The sequence below is a fragment of the Sturnira hondurensis genome, unplaced genomic scaffold, assembly GCF_014824575.4.
Source record: "Sturnira hondurensis isolate 20B ecotype Veracruz unplaced genomic scaffold, ASM1482457v3 Scaffold0015596, whole genome shotgun sequence".
Taxonomy (NCBI): domain Eukaryota; kingdom Metazoa; phylum Chordata; class Mammalia; order Chiroptera; family Phyllostomidae; genus Sturnira; species Sturnira hondurensis.
In genome coordinates this window covers 15,153,861-15,171,654 of record NW_028088227.1, presented here as the reverse complement: position 1 = coordinate 15,171,654, position 17,794 = coordinate 15,153,861, and the positions used below count along the sequence as shown (strand labels likewise).

Sequence of the window (17,794 nt, the reverse complement as noted above, 5' to 3'; positions counted from 1 at the left end):
TGTCTATTTAGATTATCTGATTCTTCCTGATTTAGTTTTGGAAGACTGTATGTTTCTAGGAATTTATCCATTTTGTCCAGGTTGTCCAGTTTATTGGCATAGAGTTGTTCATAGTATTTTCTTACAGTCCTTTGTATTTCTTTGGTGTCAGTTGTCACTTTTCCTCCTTCATTTCTGATTTTATTTATTTGGGTCCTTTCACTTTTTTCTTGATGAGTCTTGTTAGAGGTGTGTCAGTCTTGTTTATATTTTCTTTTTTTTAAATTTTGTTTATTTATCTTTAGAGGGGAAGGGAAGGAGAGAAGGAGAGAAGTATCAATGTATGGTTGCCTCTTGTGAGTCCCCTGCTGGGAACCAGCCCACAACCCAGGCACGTGCCCTGACTGGGAATCGAACCATGATTGTGTGGTTCACAGGCCCGCGCACAATCCACTGAGCTACGCCAGCCAGGGCCAATCTTGTTTATATTTTCAAATAACCAGCTCTTGGATTCATTGATCTTTTTTCATAGTTTTTTTACACTCTGTTATTTATTTCTGTTCTGATCTTTACTTTTTCCTTTCTTCCACTCACTTTGGGCTTTGTTGTTCTTTTTCAGGTTTTTTTTAGGTATGAAGGTATAAAGGTATACCTTTATATACCTTTTTTTAGGTATTGTTTAGGTATAAACAATAAATTGTTTATTTGAGCTTTTTCTTGTTTTTTTTTTTTGAGATAGGCCTATAATGCTATGAATTTCCCTCTCAGGATTGCTTTCCTAGTGTCCCACAGGTTTTGGATTGTTGTGTCCTTATTACACTTGTTTTAACATTTATCTTTTGGTTTCTTCCTTATCTCGTTATTGACCCATTCATTGTTCAATTACATGTTATTTATCTATCATGTATTTGTGTGTTTTTCAGTGTTCTTATGACTGATTTCTAGTTTCATAGCATATTGGTCAAAGAAGATGCTTGCTATGATTTCAGTCTTCTTACTGAGATTTGCTTTGTGTCCTAGGAAACATTCCATGTGCACTTGAAAAGTATGTCTATTCTGCTCTTTTATGGAAAAATGCTCTGAAGATATCAGTTACATCGATTTGATCTAGTGTGTAGTTTAAGGCCACTGTCTCCTTGTTGGTGTTCTGTCTGGAATATCTATCCATTGAAGTCAATGGGGTATTAAATTCCCTGACTATGGCTGTGTTTCTGTCGATCTCTCCCTTTATGCCATCAAGATTTACTTTACATATTTAGGTGCTCCTATGTTGGGTGCATAAAGGGTTGTCATTTTTTATTATTGATTTTTAATATCTCTTTATATGTTAGGAAAATTAGCATTTTGCAATTTAAGTGGAATATTTTTTTTTGTCTTACAGGCATGTGTATATTTTCTTTTAAATGTTATTAAATTGATTGATTTTTTTATGGCCTCTAAATTGAGTTGCATTTGAGAAGCCTTCTATACTCGAAAGTTAGAAAGGATTTTCTTTTGTGTTCTTCTAAATGTTCTATGCTTTCATTTTTTATATTTAAGTCTCTATTCCATTTGGAATTCATCTTTTGAGTACAATATCAGATATAGATCAGTAAATTATATTTTGACATCATCATGAAAACTAAGATAAAGCCTTCTTATAGGTCAGAATAAAATTCAATCTATTTCCTAAATGAATGGCTCATATTGGTTAGTACAATGATTACTCAACCCAACATCTCCTTCACTTTACATTATTTATATATCTTTAAACTTTACCAAACTCAGATTTTAATTTTGAAAGAGCAATAACTCCTCATGAGACAAGTATAATTAATCATCTTCAGTACAACTCAGAATATACTGAATGCCTGTTAAGGTCCACAGCACTAGACACATTCCCATTTTAATAGTCTAATATGATAACAAGTCTAAGAATCATCCAAAAGTAAATACAGAACACACATTGACTTGAAAGTAGAAAATTTATGGCATATAGTTCAAATAAGGTGTGAAGATCCAAAGGATAGCATAGTCAGTAGATAGATGCTTCTAGTTTTAACTGGAAGGGTTTATTGAACACATAAATTTTTATAGTACTTTGGATGGGAAATAGCTACAGGAGCAAGTAAAACAAGCATGAAGTGGCCCTGTTAGTAGCATGAGCTTCTTGAAGCTTCTCAACATTTTTATTGGAGGGGATGCAAAACAGGTGTGAGATATTAACATAATTTGCCATCACTTTTAAAGTCCTATTTAGGAAATCCAAGTATGAAAGAAGTCATATGTTCCTAAGATAAGACTAATACAATAGAACTGTTGCTAGAATCCTTTGTCTCAGCCCAGATAACAAGCACTTGAAGATGACCAGGACAACATGAACAGATGAAAAAAGGAAAGCCTCTATCATTCTCCAACTTCACACCACCCAGTTTACATTAAGAGGGACAGCTCCTGGTCAGTGTGGTCAGTAGTGACCACACTGAGTTCAAACTTCATGGATTATCACAGCACATTATTTGCCCTTGGAGTATAAGGAAAAAATAGCTGGACAAAGCTTTTGTTATGGAGCAAATGGCTTTGGGGGATGTGTTCAATATCTCAGTAAAATATACTGCGTAGATGTTTGCATTGGTCATTTAAGACACTTTGAGATATGGAGAAAATACTGGACTAGATGAGAAAAGAACTGAGATTTAATTCTGGTTCTGCTATTTAGCTACCTAATTGTGTAAATTTGAGCAAATTACTTACTTATCCCTTTTGATTTTGTATTCTAAAGTATTCAACTTTGCTCTAATAATAAATAACTATAAAATCTCAAGGCTTACAACACCAAAAATAAACAAAGTTTTTTATTATTAAAACACATTTTTTAAAGATTTTATTTATTTATCTTCAGAGGGGAAGGGAAGGAGAGAGGGAGAGACATATCAATGTATGGTTGCCTCTGCCAGGGACACACAATGTATTGTGTGTCCCCTGCCAGGAACTGGCCTGCAACCCAAGCATGTGCCCTGACTGAGAATTGAACTGTGATCCTCTGGTTCGCAGGCCCGTGCTCAATCCACTGAGCTACACCAGCCAGGCTAACAAAGTTTGTTTTTATGTTGTTGACATGTGAAAAGATGGATCAGATGTTTTTCTGCTTGGAGTGTGTGTCCCCTTTGTTCTAGGCTGAAGGAGCTATTCCCTTTAGGACATTTGAGCAGGTGGCAGAAGAAGAATAAGGGGACAAAACCATATAACTCTTAAAGCTTCTGCTTGGTCATGGCATATACAATGTTTGCTCACATGCCAATGGCCAAATAAAGCACATGGCCAAGCCCAATGTCATTAAGGTAGAGATACACACTTCTCTTGCAAGAGACACTCAATGTTACACTGCAAAGGGTGGAGTTAATCCTTTTATAGGAAAGGGAAGTGAATACTTTGGAAATGGTGATACAATCTATTATAAGTTGTAATCATAATTTTATCATTGCTTTCTGAATATGCAACACAATGCTCTCTCTAATGTTCAGGTATTAAATGGGGACTTAAATGATCTCCATCAACCTTTTTATTCTAAAGTTCTATAATTGTGGGAAATAGTCATTTTGATTTGTTGTCAGAATGTGGTTAGAAGAAAGGAATGCTGCCTCTGGACTGTAATTACCTAAAGGCAGGGATCTGTGTTCTTATGAACGCCTAGGATATGATGAATGACAAGTATAACTGGTAGTCAGCTCATTTTACTAGGTGGTGAGTGATGGAGTTTGGTTTAAAACCCAAACTTGTTGCATTTTCTGAGCACAAATGTTCTAATATGTTTAGGTCTGAATTTCTTAAATTCATTTGGAAATAACAATACTTTAAAAAGTATACCTTAGTGATGAGACAGTGATTGGAGCTCAGGAGAAATAGACTTCGATTAACGGAAGTCATGAGAGGGCCTCATGAAACATAGTTGCACTTAGAAACTCTCAATATTTGATTCATAGGCAAGTACACAGTTGACACTGGATAACGTCATAGACACATGCTGAAGTTATCAGATGAGACACCTAACTTAGACTAATAACAACAACCGGAGACAACGTGTGGCACCAGTTGCTGGGTAGATGGTGCCAGGGCAGCAGTGGTGGAACTCGTGGTCCTGCAGGTGACCACTTGGTATGTTTATCACACTGTTTTTAAACAGAAATTATCAGAAAAAAAATCAAAATAGCCACACCCATTAATATCTCACAGAACACTACTGAGGTTTTGCTCTGTTAAAAGATAAACTGAGGCATTCCAAACTATTTAGGAGTTTATTTCAGCAAACATCTATTCAAATTGGGCAGCTCTAAACCAGAAGTAGTTAAAAGCATTCCACAGACAGGAGCTAGAGAGAAGGCTTTTATTTGGAAGACACAGAAACAAAGCAAGGAAATTATTTGATTAAGTGGTTGCCTTTTCTGGGAAAGCCTAGGTGGCTGTTTATGATTGGTTGTCCTCAGGTTTTGATTTCTTAACCACGAAGCTTAGGTTTAGTTTGCTCGCTTTGGGTGCTGAGGTGTTAGTACTGCTTCAATCTACTTACTTATTGGCCTCCTTGTTTCATTAATTTAACAACTTTAAGATTTTGATTGGAAAAAAACCCTTGAAAATCACTAAAGTTTTAATCAATCAATAACTGATTGAAACCTACGTGCATGGTCCTATAAGCAGGCTTGAAAGAATGACAAAGACCACCTGAGGCCCAGTGCATTTTCCCATTATTGTATTTGATGGATGCTGCTGAATATATTTATTTACATTTAAATGACTTCTATTTGGGATTCTAAACTTTTGAAGGGACCATGATTCCTCACACATAGTTTGTTGCTCAATTGATCTTGATAGGAACTGAACTAAATTCTGTCTACTATGAAAGGAAGTGCAATTTGGGTGATTAAAAAAGATTTGTATGCATAAAATATTCGGAGAGATGTTTTAATAAGCTACTCACATGAGTGAGATAATAGGCATTTTTTTCTTTGTTTTAGTGACTAACTGATCCTTTAGGAAACTTCGTCCTGAATTGGACCTACAAGGACTAAGGGTCACAGAGGAGAAGGAAAGTCAATTTCAGGTAAGTAAAGTGGTAATGCTAAACTTTTTACAAAATTTATTCTGGTTCATTTAATTCTATACCTTTAATTCTACAGAAAGATACTTTTATGCTCAGAAGAAAGACACCCACTTATCCTTCACCAACAACTGGACTTTTTGGGGTCATCTGTGTTTTTCAAACTTACTAAAGTAACAAGATGGCCTCCAGTAATTCTCATCTGTTGGTATTTTCACCCTTGTGCATTCTCTTTCCACACTGAATAGAACAATATAAACAATAGACAGTATGCAATGTAAACCGTAGAATATAGAAAAAAGACTACTTCTGGGGCTAGAACACTCTACTTCCATGGATCACTCACTCCAGGGGCCGCCAACTTCCATGATGTAAGGACACTCAAGCATGGAGAGGTCTACCTGGTGAGCGACTGAGGCTTCCTGCCAACATCCGGGCATGTGAGTGGGCTGCTTTGGAATGGAACTTTGAGTCCACAGCCTTTAGATAGCTGCAGCCCTCATAAACCTCTTGACTGCATCTTCTAAGAGATTCTGACCCCAAACCAACTAGATTTCTAACTTTCATAAACATTATAGTCAATATTTACTGCTATTTTAAGCTGCCAAGTTTGAGGTAATGTGTTATTAACAATAACCTATAAAGCTACTGGTTAAAAATACCGCGATCCCTGAGGATCGTGGGTTAAAATGGGCATTCTATAAAATAAAGACAGTCTCGGTCTTAATGTCATGCCACATTTTGCCAAGCAAATGCTTTGCCCCTTTGGATCCGCTTCCTGGATTCATTCGTGACTGTTTTCCTGGACTCCCTTGTCCACATGCTTGATCTGGCACCCTCTTTCTCAGGCTCTATGACCCAGCATTCAGAGGTCATCTCTATTACTTAGGCTTGACCGTCACGTAAGTAAAGAACCTCCATTTGCAATGACTTAAATGAAGAGGTTTGTTGTAGTTGTTTTGTATGCAAAAGAACACTGGAGGTAGACAGCTCACTCTGTTATCACAAATATATTACACAAAAAAACCCTTGTAGACATAGTTCCTTTTAGCTCATGGCTCTGAGTGTGGGTCTCTTCTTCATGGCCCAAGATATCAGCCAGAGAGCACCAGCCTGTACAACTGATTCCAAGTCATAAAATGGAGGCTGGAAGGCAAAAAGAGCAAGGTATGTGCATCAGCGAGTTTAAAATAAATTTTGTTGAAGCTGCCACTCAACATCTCTCTTATGTCAAGCCAGTTATAAACTAGTCACATGGTTGTACCTCATCTACAAGAAAGGCTGGGAAATGAATTTCATACGAGGAGACCCTGTGCCCAGCAAAAACTTGGGAAATCTATTACTAAGGGAGAGGTGGGCAGGTTCAGTTTGATATAAATGTGATATTGGAATAGACACAGCAACCTCTGCCACCTTTCTTGTGTGTCCTGAGGTTCTTGTATCTTCCACTGGATTCCCACCACCCTTTAAATGTCTTAGTGGGCAAACTTATTTGCCTCTAATGACCAAAGGAAATAATACATGCTGATAAGTGTGTGCCAAACGATCGCACAACTAAACAAATGCTGTGTCAACTAAGGGTTCTGAGTCTTACCTTCTTACTTTGATCTTTTAGCCAAGGTAGTCACCAGCAGTCTTCATTTCTATAAAATTCAGGGACCAGTGCAATAAAATGCTTTGTTTCTGCTAGTCAGTCGTTAATCTAAGATCATATGTGTGGTGAACTACCCAGGATATTTGCTTTTGACTGGAAAGAACACTTTAATCTTGCTATAGGATAAAATATTGTAGCAAATGTCCATTCTGTGAAATCATATTATTTTGGTCATATTTGATCACAAAAAATATAATTCAGAATGTGAACTTCATCTGAGAAAAGAAGGTGTAACAGTACCAGATTCTTACGAGCTGTTAGAAGCAGGCTGAATAAGTATAACAGTGTTAGATTCCACAGGGGAATCACTATACACTGTATCTTTGACTCAATCATTCCAATTCTGTAAACTCATCCAAAAACCAGTAAGCCAATAGAAAAAAATTTATACACTAGGATGTTCCTTGCTGTAATATTTATAGTACATTAGCAATCAATTGGAAGCAAACAACCTAAATATTCAAAATTAGGAAATCGGTTTCATAGTCATGGTGCTTCAATATAAAGGAATTGAGTAAGTATGAAAATGTAGCAAGAGTCATGACTGATTCTTTTGCAAGGCAAAAGAAAAAAGAAATATGAAAGTGTATGTTCACTATGATTGCAACCATATAAAATATATGTATTGAGAAAAACCACAATGGAACAAAAAATGAGAATAGTTTGGTAGGATGGTGTAATTGTAGGTGGATTTCTTTTAAAGAAAGAAAAGATTTCCTCTGATATTCTTTTGCTGTTTAAACATAAAATATAATAAAAAATGCTGTACCAGTGATAACTGAATCCTGTAACCAACTAGTGGTGACATACTGCTTCTTTAAAGGCCTCCATTGTGCTTGTGGTGGCTGGAACCAGGTTACACTAAGAAACTATCTGAGCAGTTTCTTGGACCTTATGCTTTCAGATTTCTCCAGTAATTAAATAGTAAATATTTCTCACTAGAGTTCATTATTTGCTGTTATGGATAAACGTGAGTGGAACTGGGTCTCAGTGAACCTAGCTCTCTACTTCCATCTAATGAAGAACAGATTTCGGGTGGGTTATGAAATAGACTAATAGTTAACATGTTCCCAATCTTTTTTGGAAATAAATTGTAAGAGGACGTTAAAGCTCACAGCTAGTAGTCCTACAACATGTAGGTAGAACCAAAAGCTCAACACATTCATCCTTGTTCCTTCATTATCATATCTTAGCTTTAAAATATGCACGTTTTAATAAATAATATAAACTATATATATTTCCTCAAAAGGATACATATGCTATAAATTTAGAGAAAATTAGCCCTGGCTGGCGTAGCTCAGTGGATTAAGCGCGGGCCTGCGAACCAGACGATCGCGGTTCGATTCCCAGTCAGGGCACATGCCTGGGTTGCAGGCCAGTTCCTTGCAGGCTAACTACCAGCAGGGGACGCAGGAAAGGCAACCATACATTGATGTTTCTCTCCCTCTCTCCTTCCCCTCTAAAGATAAATAAATAAATAAAATCTTTAAAAAAAAAAGAAAATTAAGGGTCAATCTGACTAGAATTATCTTTTCCTTTTTTTTAACCCGATTCATGAGGTTCATACTTGTGAAAAAAAATGAGTAGATGAAAAATAGTGACTAGGGTGAAAGATACCTCTTGTTTGACATTATTCTTAAAGCTGATAAGATTTTAGAATTCTTTCAAGAACTAAGCATTTGGTAGACTGAAGGCAAATAGATGACCTGTCCAGATGTTCTCCGTGTCTCTGATATGACTGAACATTTTACAGAGCTGGAAAATGTTATTTACAGGAGACTTGAATAGTATGACTATTTAAAAAAAATAACAGCTTTATTCATCTATTATTTAGATACAAAAAGTTTACATTTTTAAAGCATACAATTCAGTGGATTTATTTTATTTTATTGTTTTTCTTTTTTCTTTTCTTTTTTTCTTTTTCTATTGCAGTTGTCTCAATTTCCCCCTATTTTCTCCCCCTCCATCTGACAACCCCCAGTCCTTCAGGCCATCTCCACACCATTACTCGTGTCCATGGGTCATGTATGTAAGTTCACTGGCTACTCCATTTCCTATACTGTACTTTACATCCCATGGCTATTCGGTAACTACCTATTTGTACTTCTTAATCCCTTCACCTCTTCATCCCCTACACCTCCCTCCCATCTGGCAACCATCAAACTCTCTCCATATCCATGATTCTGTCTCTGTTCTTCTTGTTTGCTTAGTTTGTTTTTTAGATTCAATTGTTGATTGATATGTATTTATTGCCATTTTATTGTTAAAAGTTTTGATTTTCTTTTTTTTTAAATAAGTTCCTTTAACATTTCATATAATAATGGTTTGGTGATGATGAACTCCTTTAGTTTTTTCTTGTCTGGGAAGCTTTTTATCTTTCCTTCGATTCCAAATGATAGCTTTCCTGGGTAGAGGAATCTTGGCTGTAGGTCCCTACTTTGCACTACTTTGAATATTTTTGCCAATCCCTTCTAAGCCTGCAAAGTTTCTTTTGAAAAATCAGCTGACAGTCTTATGGGAACTCCTCTGTAGTTAATTAACTTTTTTTCTCTTGCTGCTTTTAAGATTCTCTTTTTACCTTTAAACTTTCACATTTTAATTATGATGTGTCTTGCAGTTGACCTTTTTGGATTCATCTTGTTTTGGACTCTCTCTGCTTCTTGGACTTGCGTGTCTATTTTCTTCATCAATTTAGGGAAGTTGTCTTTCATCATTTCTTCAAATAGAATTTTAATTTCTTGCTGCTTCTCTTCTCCTTCTGGCATCCATATGAGATGAATATTGGACCTCTTGGACTTGTCCCAGAAGCTGCTTACACTATCTTAATTTTTTTGGATTCTTTTTCTTCTTATTATTCTGATTGGTTGTTTTTTATGTCATTATGTTCCCTATCATTGATTTGGTTCTCAGCTTCATCCACTCCACTGCTATTTCCTTGTAAATTGTCATTTATTTCAATTAGTGTAGCCTTCATTTCTGACTGGATTTTTTTTAATGCTATTGAAATCCCCAGTAAGTTTCGTGAGCATTCTTATAACCACTGTTTGAACTCTGCATCTGATAGATTGCTTATAACCATTTTATTTGTCTCTTTTACTGGAGTTTTGATCTGTTCTTTCATTGGGCTGTGTTTCTTTGTCACTCTTCAAGGAGGGCCAAACAGTGTTAGCCAGGTTGATGAATTCTCATAATGGCATCAGCTGGCTGGCTTGTGGGGGGAGGGTTGAGAAAGGGACGATGGCCTCTGCTCACCTTGATGCCCGACACTTCAATTTCTCCTTATATACCTGTGACTCATTTCAAGCTTGCCTCTCAGTGCTGGAGTTCAGAGGGAGTGAGTCTGAGTAGGTGAGTCCATGTGTGGGTTCTTTAAAAGGAACTGCTTGGGGCTCCAGAAATTTCTTCCACTGACTAAATTCCCACTAGTTTTTCAGCCAGAAGTTGTGGGGACTTATCTTACTGGTACTGGAATCCTGGGCTGGGGAGCCTGGTGTGGGACTAAGACTCTTTGCTCGCAAAATATCCTTTCTGAATTTTCATCCACCACATATGGGTGAGGGGCCAGCCTATTCTACATCTTCACCCCTCCTACCAGTCTGGGTGGATGTGGTTTCTTTAATTCCATGGTTGTCAAACTTCTGTTCAACCTGATTTCTGATGGTTCTGAATGATGGTTATTCTATGTTTTAGTTGTAATTTTGATATGGTTGTGCAAAGAGGCAAGCTATGCCTGCCTATGATGTCATCTTGACCATAAGTCCAATTCAGTGGATTTTAATATATTTACACAGTTGTATAACCTTCATCTCTATGTAATTTAAAACATTTTCATTGCCCCCCCAAAAGACCTTGTATCTATTGATTCTGTTGAATGAATGAGAGAGTCATTCATTCTCTCTCATTTGCACCCCTGGCAAGCACTTACCTACTTTCTAACTCCCTGGAATAGTTTTGAGCTATGTGAACACTAGCATTGTCACTGGATTGATGATACATGTATGTATAGGTATATATACATATATAGGTATATTTATGTATATATACACACACACATGCACATTCTCTGCACACACAAGCACACACACAGGCATGCATATACATATATGTACATATGTGTGAATGTTTAAAGACATTGTATGAGAGGTACTCTTTTGGACTGAAAAAATATAGACACACATAGGTATTCACGTGCCTTCAGATGTTACAGATAGCATCAGATCCCATAGGTAAGGACCCAGTTGGGGAAGACTGACACCCCCACCCCCAAACACACAGGCACACTTCAGACACCATTTGAAAGTCCATGTTGTCACCTGGGCTTCTGAGTAGCAAATCAATCAATCAGAAGTTCCAACAAACACTCTCCCTGAATCTCCACAGTTCATTGCACTGGAAGGTCTCTGTATCACCTCTCTCTGGTGGAGGCTTCATTATGTAAGCACAGCTGACTAATCATTGGCCTCTTGATGACTCGGATCAATCTCCAACCCCTTTCCTTTCTCTGAGGTCATGGGTGTTCCAACCTTTTAATCACCTGGTTGGTTCTCCTGGTAACCAGCTCTCCTCAGTGCTTCCCAAAAGCCCTTTATTAACATAAACTCAGGTGTGGTTGGAAGAGATTTCTTATGAATATTCACATATCTTTGACATCCTTATCAATTAGGAAATTTCAAGGGTTTTAGGAGCTCTGTACCAGAAACAGGACAAAGAGTGAATATGTATTTATTATTGTACATCATAATATCAGAGCCTGCCTGAATTTGAATCTTTGGCAAGTCACTTAAAAGCTTTGCTCCTGAGTTTCTTCAGTTTTAAAATGGGGGTTGTAATAAAGCCCACACTATAGGATTATGTTACCAACTAAAGGGGTTTGTCTGCCTGCCTGCATCAAAGCCCAATCAAACAGGAATGTAAGTTTGTGGCCAAGATAATAAAGGTTTATTAATTAATGGCATGTTACCGTGCCTGGAGTCATAGGTGAGCTTGTGCCTAAAACCCTGGGCCTCACACATGGACAGATTATGTATGGGAGAGAGTACTAATCATGGTGACTCAGGGAGTTGGGACTGGGAGCTCTTCTGATTGTTGAGGCCAGGATAAGGAGCAGCTGATTATTGTATCAGGTCCAGATGTCAACCATAATGTTGTTCTGTCTAGTTTCATGAGGGTGTGGTTGGAAGGGTCACTGTTTGTTTAGAAGGGTCATTCTGTTTTCCTGGGCCTGGGGGGGAAACACAATTGAGGTCAAGATGTTATCTTTAGTTTGACCAAAACTCTGTTTTTGTCATCAACAGACCTAAGGCTTTGTTGTTAAGACAGTTTGATGCTGAACAGAATCTGATGTCCTCATAGTTTAATGAATAAGGAAGGGAGTGGACCAGGCAGAAAGCAGAAAGGGTTGTGTTTGAAGAAGTGGAGTTTCTGTGAGGTTAGACTTGATAGCAAGGTTAGATAAACAGATACGTAGAGAACAACACCTGGCAAGCAGTTAGTGTTCCTTAGGTGTTAATTGCTATTACTGAGGATTTAATGTGTCTCTACTGACTCAATTTTTGATCACTTTTTGAAAGTAACTGGCTGCTGGCTCTGAGAGTGGTTTACGTATAAGAGTAACTCTGCTTTAGAGCAACTCAGCTTAATCTGAATGAGTCACAGTTTTCTCTACTCCACTCTCCACCTCATAGGTTCTATTGCCTCATGGTTCTTGCTTTGTTATCATTTCTGTGGTTTTCTCTGGGCCCTCTCATCACTCCAACAACCACCAGTTCTTATTTTCTATGACCTGTGACAGAAAATCTGACAGATTTGACAAGACCTAATAGAATAGAGAGCATCTGTGTTGAGAACAATGTTAACCTCCGTTCTGAATCAGCCTTAGTAGCAGGGTCAGACAGCACGGAGCCTGGCTAGACACGCACACACAGAGGTATGAGCTTAGGGACATTTGTGGCTTCTGAAAAAAGGGAGGTATAAGTATAACTTTCAGGTGTTTGCATGGACTATCCAACATACTGTCATGACATGAAGAAATAGTTGCCATATTAAGTGAGAAAAGTAGAATACAAATTTATACAACGCAATTTAAATGATGGGGAAAAGAAGAAAATATATTACAAACACATATTTTGGTTTAGGCAGTGAATCAATGCTATTTTTCCTTTCCAGCCTTTTGTAAAGTTCTTTCTAATATGCAGGCAGATGCTACTTTATACAATGTAGTTTATAGTTTATAAAGTCTAAATAAAAATATTTTAAATATTTTATCATTTCTTTATTTTTAAACTATGCATAAGAAAAGCAGAGTATTAGTAATTACCTTGATAATTTACTTTGGGGATTTTATAGTTGTGAAAGGGAAAAGCATTTTAGGTCAGATTTCTTTTTTGTCCACTCCTTCCCTTCTTTGCCTAATTGTCACAATTTTTTTTGTCCTCACAATCCTTATTTTCATGAACATGGAGACCAAGTAAAGTCCCTGGTTCACACTGCTTGTTCTGGATGTGCTGACTCTTCAAATAGAGTTTTAAAAAATCTATTTACTGGAGAAATCTATGACATATGGTTCTCAGTTTATTTCCCAGCTGTTTTCTGTTAACCTTGACTCTGGCATTTTTCCCCCAAATAATTTATATTAAGGCAGGATGCAGGACAGTGGGGAGCTGTACTTTACATGTGAGGATGTCGGGGCACAGAGCATGAAAAGGGAACAGGACCATTTTAGCAAATTACAGAAGGTGACTGTTTATAATTTCCCATTCCTTCTCACTCTTCCCCTACTTCTCCTGTTTTTCTTCTATTGCTTTTATAAAACTTTCACATACACTCTGCTTTGCCTCCATCTGAATGACTTGTGTTACTGAAGTAATTCTAAACCTCTGTGGGCAAAAAAGGCGCCCCTTTTAAAGTCACAGGAAGCAATTAATTAAAAACAGCAGGCTCTTACCTGATGTCTTCAGGATGACTTTTAATTATGCTAAATGCCCTACTTTTCCTAATGAGGATGTTCTGTAAACTTGCACATGGTTTTCCCACACTGCTCTTGCAGACAAATCTTGTGTCCAGCAGTACTGTTGCTGCCTGCCAGACCAAATCCTTTCTCTATGACAAAGCCTGCCATTGTGTCCCCTATGCAGCCCCACTGATCTTTCCCAAAGGGCCTTTTAGAACATGTGCACACTTATTTCCATTCGCTGATGTGCTGGACGCGATAATAGCCAGAGAACCATGGTAACTTGCTTGGATTCAACGCTGTGTAGTGTTCTCTGAAAGCCATATGCGGCAGCTGGACTCATGTGTGAGTGTGTGTGTGTGTGTGTGTAGCTGGGGGAGGGCTGTGTCTGGTGCTTTTGTTGGAGCGTGAGGGAGGAATAAAGAGCTTGAAGAAGTGACAAGGTGTCAGTGTCCTCCTGACTCAGCTGTTCAGGGGCCTAATCCCAGCCCACAACTGGATGTCCAAGGATTAAAGAAAAATGTTCCTCCTGGCTAATTTCCAACTGTTCCCAAATGTACTTGAGAAAGTTCCATGTGATTTTTTTTCATGTAGCACCTGCTGTAACAATCCCAAAGCAACTTTTTTCTTCTCCATTATACTGTACATCTGTTATTTTGCTGACATGGAAGCTAGCATAACAATTAGGTTCATTTCTTGCCCAATAAATTGATTCCAGCTAAGTTTAAAGGCCTTAGTGTATTCTTTGAGTATTTATCCAATGAAAGAACAAATTGAGAAATCTTGCCCTGAAAGGCTTTTTTGAGGGGTTAGACCAGCAACATGTCACTCATTTCAAGGTAGTGATGAGATAAAATTAGAAAGCCTTAATACTGGGTAAGACAATGAGGGGGTATCTTAACCAAATTTTGGGAAGCGACTTAAAAAAATACTAAAATTTCTGTCAGCAGAACAATTTTAACAAATGAAGAACTTAGTGGGGTAACAGTTGCTTTTTTTCTCCCCATTTCTTCCCAATCACGAAAATAAAGAAGTAAGTTCCTCTCTAGGGCTACATTTTCTTAGAACTAAAAAAAAAAAGTCGGCTGTCCTTGGGTAAGGTGGGGGTGGGTGATCCATGTTGAAGCACACATTTGGTTCAGCTCTAGACCCTGTTTCTGAGGCTGTGCAGTGTCCAGTTTCAGCAAACAGAACGTCTTCTAAGAGAAAGAGAATAATTCAACTGGTTACAGGGGTGCTCTGGCTGGAAGCGCTGAGCCCCGAGAAGGGATGCTGGTAGTGGAGATGAAGAAATTCTTATTCTTCAGTGGGAAATTTACGCTGAGAGGACAAACTATGTACACCCACCCACACACAGTCAGTTCATGTAGTTCAGACTCTAACTTAAATATGATTTCTGTTTTAAAAGTTTGCTTCAAAGTTCTCCCTCTCTCTCTCTCTCTTTTAGATGGGCAAAGGAAGGGAGAAAGAGAGGAAGAGAAATACCGATGTGCGAGAGGTATTGGATCAGTTCACATGCCCCCCACTGGGGGACGTACCCTGACTGGGAATTGAATCAGGGTCTTTTTGGTTCACAGGCCAGTGCTCAACCCACTGAGCCACACCAGCCAGGGCCAAAGTTAGCTTTTCCAAAAAAACCTGATGATGCTGTTTTTGTATATATACAAACACTGCTTGCAGCAGTACTGGCCTGGCCAGGCCTGACCTGGCTGAGGGGAGGCAGTGAGGGCAGCAGCAGAGGCCAGGCCACAGGGATCCCTGCCCCAGGGAACACCGAGCAGCATGGAGAAGAACTTGGGGCTTCTCATTGCCAAGTTTGTGTCTCTTCTGCAGGAGGCTGAGGATGCTGACCTCAACTATCAGCTGACACCCTAGCTGTGCACCAGAGCTACAGATTTATGACATTTCCAACATGTTGGAAGGTATTAGGCTGATGAAGAAAAAAAATCCAAGAATTGCATCCAGGGGAACAGCATGGGGCCTGGCTGCAATACCTGAGAGATTACAGACAGGCTGATTGAGTTCAAGGCAGCAGCGAGAGCAAGAACTGGACTAGCACAAGGTCTGGGTTCAGCGGAATACCCAGAATGTCACAGAGGACAAACATATAGAACAGCTGCTTGGCCTACATGAGTCATGAGGGCATCTGCAGATGCTTTTCTGGAGACACCCTCCTGGCCATCCAGGTCCCGCTTGGCACCAGCCTGGAGGTGCCCATCCCAGAGGCCTCAACGGGCAGAAGTGTCACATACATTTGAAGAGTGTGAGTGGCCCCATCGAGGTGCTGCTGGTGAACAAGGAGGCCTGGAGCTCACCACCTATGGCAATGCCTGTGCCTTCACCTGAAGGTCTGCTCCAGAGCTGCCTGCCCTCCTTACTCCCCCACCTCTGCCCAAACTTCTTGTGGCCCTGCCCCAGGATGCCTCACACCCATCAGTCCCCAGGTGACCACCTGTGTCCCTAGCAGCACTGAAGCCAAGGCGATGGCCAGTCCCACAGCTGAGTGCACACAGAGTGGTGGCCCTGGAGCCGATAGCAAGGACAGCGGTGAGCCCAGTGATGGCCACTCCTGCTGGGCTGGGCCACTGCAGTCTTCTGCCCTGCTGGACAGCAGCAACAAGAGCCACTCATCTGGATCCAACCCTTCTACCTCCCTTGAGTCCATAAGGTTGAGCCCATCAAGTTAGACCCCACCGGTGTTCTGGAACTGCCCAAAGAGCTGTCAGAAATCTTTGATCCCACAAGACAGTGCATGAGCTTGGAGCTGCTGGAGGAGCTTATGGCCTCAGAATCGTTTGCCCCTTTCTCTGCCTTTCTCCCTCCCCTCCCCCTGCCTGGAAGCCATGATTACATCTATAACTTGGATGAGAATGAAAGTGTCTGTGACCTCTTTGGTGTGCCCGTGCTGAACCTCTGACTGATGGGGACACACACTGTGTGTCTAGAACAACAGACTGTCTAAACTGAGGGCTGCTTGAGGACCTCCCCCGACTCCACCCCTACACAGCTGGAGGGCTACAGACCCCTGACTTCCCTGGGCTTCTCTCACTGTATGGTTCTGGCCACAGCTCCCAGTCCTGCAGTGACACCTGCGTTGTGCTTGGGAGAGCAGGAGAAAGGTCTCAGCTCCCTGCACGGTGGAGACAAAATATTCACCTCTCCTTTTCTGGAGCCTTTCCCCACCTGTGCCCTCTCCGGGCCCTCCTGAACACTGGTTCCACTGCCACCCAGTGTCACAGAGTGTGGACCCACATTCACCCCATGGAACAGCTTGTCTAACCCTCACTGCCTTGGTTCTGCCAGCTCCTCCCTCTCCCAGGAGGGAAGCTGGGGTGGAACTGGGCACTTGCCAGTACCGCTTCTGGCCCCCTTTACTTCTCCTTACCCCTTGACCCTACAGCTTCTCTTGGACTCCTCGTGTCCACCTTCCGTCTGGCCCTTAGCCTTGACAACCCATAGATGGTGGTGGTGGGGATGCTAACAGAAAGAAGCAAAAGGAAAAATTGATTAAGTAAGGGGGACAGCATTTTATTTTTTTTAAAGATCTTACCCATTTACTTTAGAGAGAAGAAAGGGATAAAGAGAAGGAGAGAAACATCAATGTGTAAGAGATACACAGAGCAGTTGCCTCACACACACTCCCAACTGGAAACCCGGCCTACAACTCAGGCATGTGCCTTGACTGGGAATTGAACCAACAACCTCTTGGTTCACAGGCCAACACTCAAGTCCACTGAGCCACATCAACTAGGGCAGGATAGCATTTTATACAAGTGGTCAAAGATGATGAAATTTGAACAGAGACTTGAAGGCAGTGGAGAAACCAACCACGCAAAGATTTGGAGGAAGGACATCACAAGCTACAAGAACAGAAAGTGCAAAGGCCCAGGCAGGATTGTGCTTGGGGGTGCAAGGCACAACTTGGAGGACAGTAAGGCTCGAGCTGAGTGAGCCAAGGGGAGAGCATTAGAGGACTGAGATGTGAGAGTCTGGGGATGGGAGTAGGATAGGCATTTAACGTCATTGTCAACTTCGGCTTTTGCTTTGACCGCAATGGCGGACTTGGATGGTCTTAAACAGAGAAGTCCCATGATCTGACTTCTGTTTATTTAGATGCTGGTGACTTGGGCCAAGGTGA

The 17,794-nt window shown here is 40.0% G+C and overlaps 1 long non-coding RNA gene and 1 pseudogene across 1 annotated transcript in view; both read left to right on the top strand.

Moving 5' to 3' along the window:
• The window catches only part of LOC119000308 (uncharacterized), a 30,818-nt gene extending 15,626 nt beyond the window's left edge, over window positions 1-15,192 (top strand). Inside the window, exons 3-4 of the long non-coding RNA XR_005069288.1 lie at window positions 4,971-5,056; window positions 15,104-15,192. This is a non-coding gene — a long non-coding RNA (uncharacterized LOC119000308). The remainder of the gene's footprint in view (window positions 1-4,970; window positions 5,057-15,103) is intronic.
• A 189-nt stretch (window positions 15,193-15,381) lies between these two features.
• Window positions 15,382-17,122, top strand: LOC119000058 (transcription factor E2F4-like; annotated as a pseudogene).
• Window positions 17,123-17,794: the final 672 nt, after the last annotated feature.